We start from the raw sequence: 6,000 nt of genomic DNA on the forward strand, positions 1-6,000 counted from the left end.
CCAGAACTAGAACGCTTATAAGTACTTATATTAGCCTCTCTAAAGCTAAAACAGTTTTTCCTACCTAGTAAGGAGTGGGTATTAAGGGATCTTATAATAAGGGAGTTTATTAGAGCTAATACTATAGCTCTTAAACCAGGTCTTGTAAAAGGCCCGCTAATTAAGGGGTTAAGGTTTAGCGAAGTTGTCCTATTAAGGATTTATTAGAGTAGTAACCTAGATAAAAGCGTGCTGCGTAAACTACCGCTTTATAGGGGTATATAGGCGGGATATTAACTAAATATTATAACTACTAAGGGGTTGCAAATAGAGAAGGGAGAAGAGGGGATTAATAAATGGAAGGATATTAGCAAGAAGGTTATAGAAGAGGTAGAAACTATTTAGGAATTTAAGTTTAGGAAGAAATAGGTTAGTAAAATGCTTAATAGCTAAAGGTGCTAGTGGAGAAGATAGAATAACATTTTATTATCCTCTACTCTTCTATTACATAAGTAAAAATTTAGGCGGCTAAGGCTAGGGAGTAGCCTTAGTTAAAACGTATATAAAATAGTATAGGGTAAGTCGCCGGGGCTAAATAAACCTAGGAAAGCGGATAACCTAATCTTCCGCTAGATTATTAGGTCCTTATACCCTACTATCCTATATAGGCTTTATATTTCCATAAAACACGTAATCCACTCCCTAGCCTATTAGAAGCCGCCTTATGCCGCCTAAATAGAGGCTATAAGAGAATTAATCCTATTCTCTAACCAATCCCCTACTTAAATAAGTCCCCTATTTAAACAAATCCCCTACGGGAGCTAATGCCTACGTATTTCGCCGCCTTATAGGAACCAATCCCCTACTCCTAATAATCCCCTATGGGATCCGATCCCCTACTCTAATAAATCCCCTATAGGATCTACTCCCCTATAGGATCCACTCCCCTATAGTAATAAATCCCCTATAGTAATAAATCCCTTACGCTAATGAATCCCCTATAGGTGCCAATGCCTATATATTCTACCGCCCTACGGGAACCAATCCCCTACGGCTTGCATTTCCGTATGGCTTTTGCTCCCCTATGGGAGCCCACAGCTATATTTTCCTCTCCCCTATAGGAACCAATGCCCTATAGCTTCTGTTCTTCTATTCTTAGATCTACTACAGAATAAATCCCCTATAAATTCCGTTCCTATATATAGTAACCGTATCTTCTACTGCCCTATAAGAACTATACCCTATAGCTCCTACTCCCGTACGGCTTTTACTGCCGTATAGAAACTAATAGCAATTTCTTCCGCTTCCCTACAGAAACTAATCTCGTATAGCTTACGGTTCTCTATAGGGATTATTACCCGCTTTCTTTGTCACCTTATAGCTTTTAATTCCTTACGGGAACTAACGCTTATATCTTCCACTCCCCTATAAAAACTAATGCCCTATAGCTTTCGTTCTCCTATTCCCAAATCTATAAGTAATTCGCCCGCGCTATAGCCTACTATATAGGCCTTATTATTACAGAAGTAAGCAAGTAATTTTAAGAAAGTAATAAGTAATAATGCCACTAGCTATAAGATTTATAAGACATTTAATGCTATATATATATAAGCGAATCTATATATATAAGTTTATATTCTTAACTAATCTAGCACCTTTAAAGTCACTTTTAAAATCTTTATTTAATATAAGAGCCTTATCCAAATGCTTATATATAAGTTTCTCCCCCTTACTTTTAGCTAAGCCATAGCTAATCTATATGGTGTTCTTAATCTAATATAGTATATTAGCGCCGGGCTTAAAACTTTCACTTAAATATTACCTTACCTATCTTCCATTTAATTAATAGTCTAAAAGCCGCTCCATATCCCTTCTAGAGATATTAGTAGCAGCATTAGCTTACTTTAGAAAGTCCTTCTATACCTACTCTCTTACTAGTTTTTTTAGCTCGTTATATCTAAGTACAAGATATATTCTGCTCTGTATAGCTGCATTAAATATAATAATCCTGTTTGTTGTAAGAAATATAATGCCTTAGAAATACTCCATCTATTACAGAAAAACGGATACTAGGCTATTACGTTAAATATTATTTAAAGTTCTTTTTATAAGAAAGACATCGGCCTCGTCTAAAAGAAGAACAGCGCTCTAGTAGTAAACGTTTTTAACTATTAGAGCCAGGTTTTATTCTAAACAGGCTAGATCTATATTAAGGTCTCCTATATAAGCCTTTTTATAGTTAGACTAGTATATAGATATACTTATAAAGGGGAACATACTATATAGAGGGGTCTCCTCTAAGATTTGGCAAGTGCTTTAGCTATTAATGTCTTTCTTACCCCAGGTAGGCCACTAAAACGGTTAGCCTTTAAAACAGCCAATGCCTTACTAGAAAACTTACTATAGTAAGAAAACTAGGCCTTTCCCCTTCCCTTTAATTATATTATTAAACTTTAATTCCCTGGACCCAGACTAGTAGCTCTTTATAAGTCCTTAAAGCACTATTTTCTTATCCTCCTTAATTGCGAGTGACTTAAATACCAAGGGATTCCATTTAATGTCCTTAATATTAGCGACGGCAAATTCACCTATTAGTGCTTATATTAGTATATATAATTCGCTAGCTCTAGAAAAAAAGTATAAAAAGCCTAACCCTATTTTTTATCAGCCAAACTAAAGGCTAGGGCTGTTAGTGGACAGATTAGGTACTTATTATCTCCTATCTCCTTAGGAACTAAACCCTAATTCTTTACGTCGCCTTGCAAATTAGTCCCTTAATTATATACGCCAATTCTATACACATCTATAACAATTAGCTGCTTACTATAGTTAGCATTCTAATAATAAAATACTATCGCGTCCACTATAATACAACCACTTATAGAAAATCTCAATAGGCCATCTTTGGTTCAGAAAAAGGCGATCCCTTTATATTTATGGTGGTTAATGCCTCTTAAAGATACGAACTTCCGGCCATTGCTAATAAGATTCTGCTTTATCTTAGCTTGTCTCTTATAACGCTCTAGCGGAAATACCTTAAGAGACGTAATTTTTATAGTTGAATGGAATTCCGGAATAGAGAGGGTGGTTTTTACCTCGCTAAACGCCTTCCCATTATAGCCGAAATAGTAACAGTTAAGTTTAAAGCTCTTTTCGCCAAAAAGTAAGGTTTTAAAGTTGCCTAAATTATATATAAGGCATCTTAGTTAATCCGAGCCTTCGCAAATCGTAAGGATATACGTATTTGGTTTAAATAAGGCCTAAAGGAGATTAAAATTAATTTCGCTATAATCTAGAAGCGGTAGGAGACTATTGGTTATAGGCGCAAAATGGTCTTTAAGGAATCTTAGTAACCCCTAAAGGTGCTTAGTGCCAATTAAGTCGGGAGAAAGACTCTCCTAGTATATTTTCAACTAAGGTAGGAAATTAAATATAAGGTTTATAGGAATTTAAAAGTTAAATTAGAATAAGCTATATCTATAAAAAGGTTTACTTACTATAGGCTTATCTTCCCAAAGGGAGATAGCTTATACGCCATTTAGCACCACCTATAAGGCGTCTCTTACTTCTCCTAAATTTATGCCTAGGTACGTACTATAGTCTTTCTTGTCCTTTTCTAGCTTAAAGTTAGTATCTAAGTTGATATGTTTAAAGGCACCTAAGAAACAGACCAATTTTCTTCCAAAGGATATAAATATACTAATTATATATATTACGCTCACTTAACGTATCCGGCGAAGTCTCTGTAGTCTTATACTAGTAGCTTTATTTATTCTAGCTGTAGCAGACATTATATTAGCGTATTTCCAAGTGTGTTTTAGGGGTTTCGCGAGCATATATCTTATCTAATACCTTAACTTTAACCTTAGAACCTCTTACTTTGGGTATCTCTTTAACCCCTAAACTCATATAGGGAGGTTAAGGAGGTAGAGGAGGTGAAGGAAGTAGGGCCGCTTAGACTATCTTTAACACGGCTGCAAGCATTTTAACTATAAGATCCTACGCTAACTGCCTATAATGCGGATGCGTTTAGCTTAGGCTACTAGGGGGAGTGTTTATGCTATTATAAGGCAGTAAAGGCAATAGTATAACAGGCTTAGGTGTAACTGGCATTATTGCTCTATAAAGCTTTAGTAACGTAACACTAATTTAAAGTGCAAAGTTAGAGTGAGGGGCTAAGTGTAGACGGTATCGTTTCTTTAAAAGATCCGCCTTCTTTTATACCTAGCGATGCAGCTATACTACGAATATTCACTGTACCCCTTTAGCTATACGGCCTTCCCTTATTAATCCTAGAAGACGCTAGATAGATATTAGCATCATTCTAACACGGTAAAAGGCTCCACTTGGTACAGTTATAGGGAGGGGGGCTGCCTATTAAGATATCGCTAACGGTTTAGATATAAAATCCTAGTAGTAGGTATTAGAGTAAACGCTAAATAATACTAATATCCTTACGGCGTAGTGGAGACTAAGCCTAGTAACAGGCTTAAGGTACGCTCCTACCATAGCTACGGGAATAGAGTAAGGCCGTATATAGCGGGATCTTAGTCCTAGTCTTAGTTAATACGCAGGAGCTAGATAAACGTCTTTAATTAATAAAAGGCAAGGGTAGTGTAGAAGAATTCCTTTAGTAGGCGCTTAGGAAAGGTGCAGATCTTATAAAAGTAGCTATATAACCCTAGTTGCAAGTTTTAAAGTTGCTACCTAATAAATCAGCCTTGTATATCCTGGGCTTGGCGCTAAGTTAGCCTACACTCTTAAACTATATAAGCCCTCAAGCCCTTAAGCCCTTAATCCATCTTATAAAGATCATAAGCACCTTTTGGAATTCTTAACCCCTTAAAGTTTTTAGGCCTACCATATTATTAATAATATCCACTATTATATCTTGTCTAGAATCTCTTATCCAAAAAGCTAAGTCAATAGCGGAAAGTATTTATAATATTAAAGCCTGCCAATCTAAGGAGCAGTACTGTAGTCTTAAAGCCTTAAACAGTAGACTTTAAGAGGCTGTAGCAAAAGTTGCGGAATAAATTAAACGCCTAGAGGAAGGACGTGTAGAGTAAATTCGCAAGGAAGGCGGGAAATTCCTATTATAAGCTAAGGTAACTAGGAAAAGTATAATTAAAAATAAATAACTTAGGAGCATAATAGCTTTTAGGAAAAATATTGCATTAATATTTAAAGGCCCAAAAGACTCTGCCCTTAATCTTAGATGGATTACCTTAAGGAATAAGCAGACGTATATAAGATATAAGCTTATTTAGGAGTTAAATCCTAACGGGTTAATTTCTTAGGCAGCAGCCTTCGCACCTTCTATTTAGACAGCAGGCTGTATATAGAATTATATTTTTAACCACCTTATTAAGGAGATAGAGCCTAATAAAGTAAAGGTGTGGCCTCTAAAGATAGGAGAGATCCTATATATCTTTTAAGTTAAAGAATTATTCGTATAATCTTAAGAATACTATACATTTCTTAAAGGTTAGGTAGATTTAAAGTGAGTATTAGTGAGAAGTTAATTATTTGCTAGCTTTTAATAGTTAATTAAGCCTAAAAGCTATTTTAATGCAACTAAGGAAACGAAGACGTATTAAAGAAGATACTTAATAGGCCGAGTAGTTAGCGCTAGGTATGCTAAGCCTCACTATTATATTATAGAAAATAACTAATAGTTAATATTCAAGCCTATGGCCTAGATACAGGCGCAATACTTATAGGAAGGCGTAAGTAAGAATTTTTCATTATGCGTAAGGTATTACTAAGAATATTTACTATAGAAATCGAATACAGATATTTAGAAGCACTAATTAGTTAAATGTTACTCTTAGGCAACCTTATATCTAATACAATCTAAAGTAGCTATTAGTAGAAATAGGAATATAACCTAGGAGGAAGATTAACGATAGACTATATAAATGCGTTAGCGCCTAAGGACCGGAGCCAAGATATGTCTATTACTTTAATGGTTAGTAGCGAGAAGGGAATAGAACTGGTTAAGAAATTCAACTTAAGACG

This window comes from Cenococcum geophilum, assembly GCF_001692895.1.
Source record: "Cenococcum geophilum 1.58 unplaced genomic scaffold K441scaffold_29, whole genome shotgun sequence".
Taxonomy (NCBI): domain Eukaryota; kingdom Fungi; phylum Ascomycota; class Dothideomycetes; order Gloniales; family Gloniaceae; genus Cenococcum; species Cenococcum geophilum.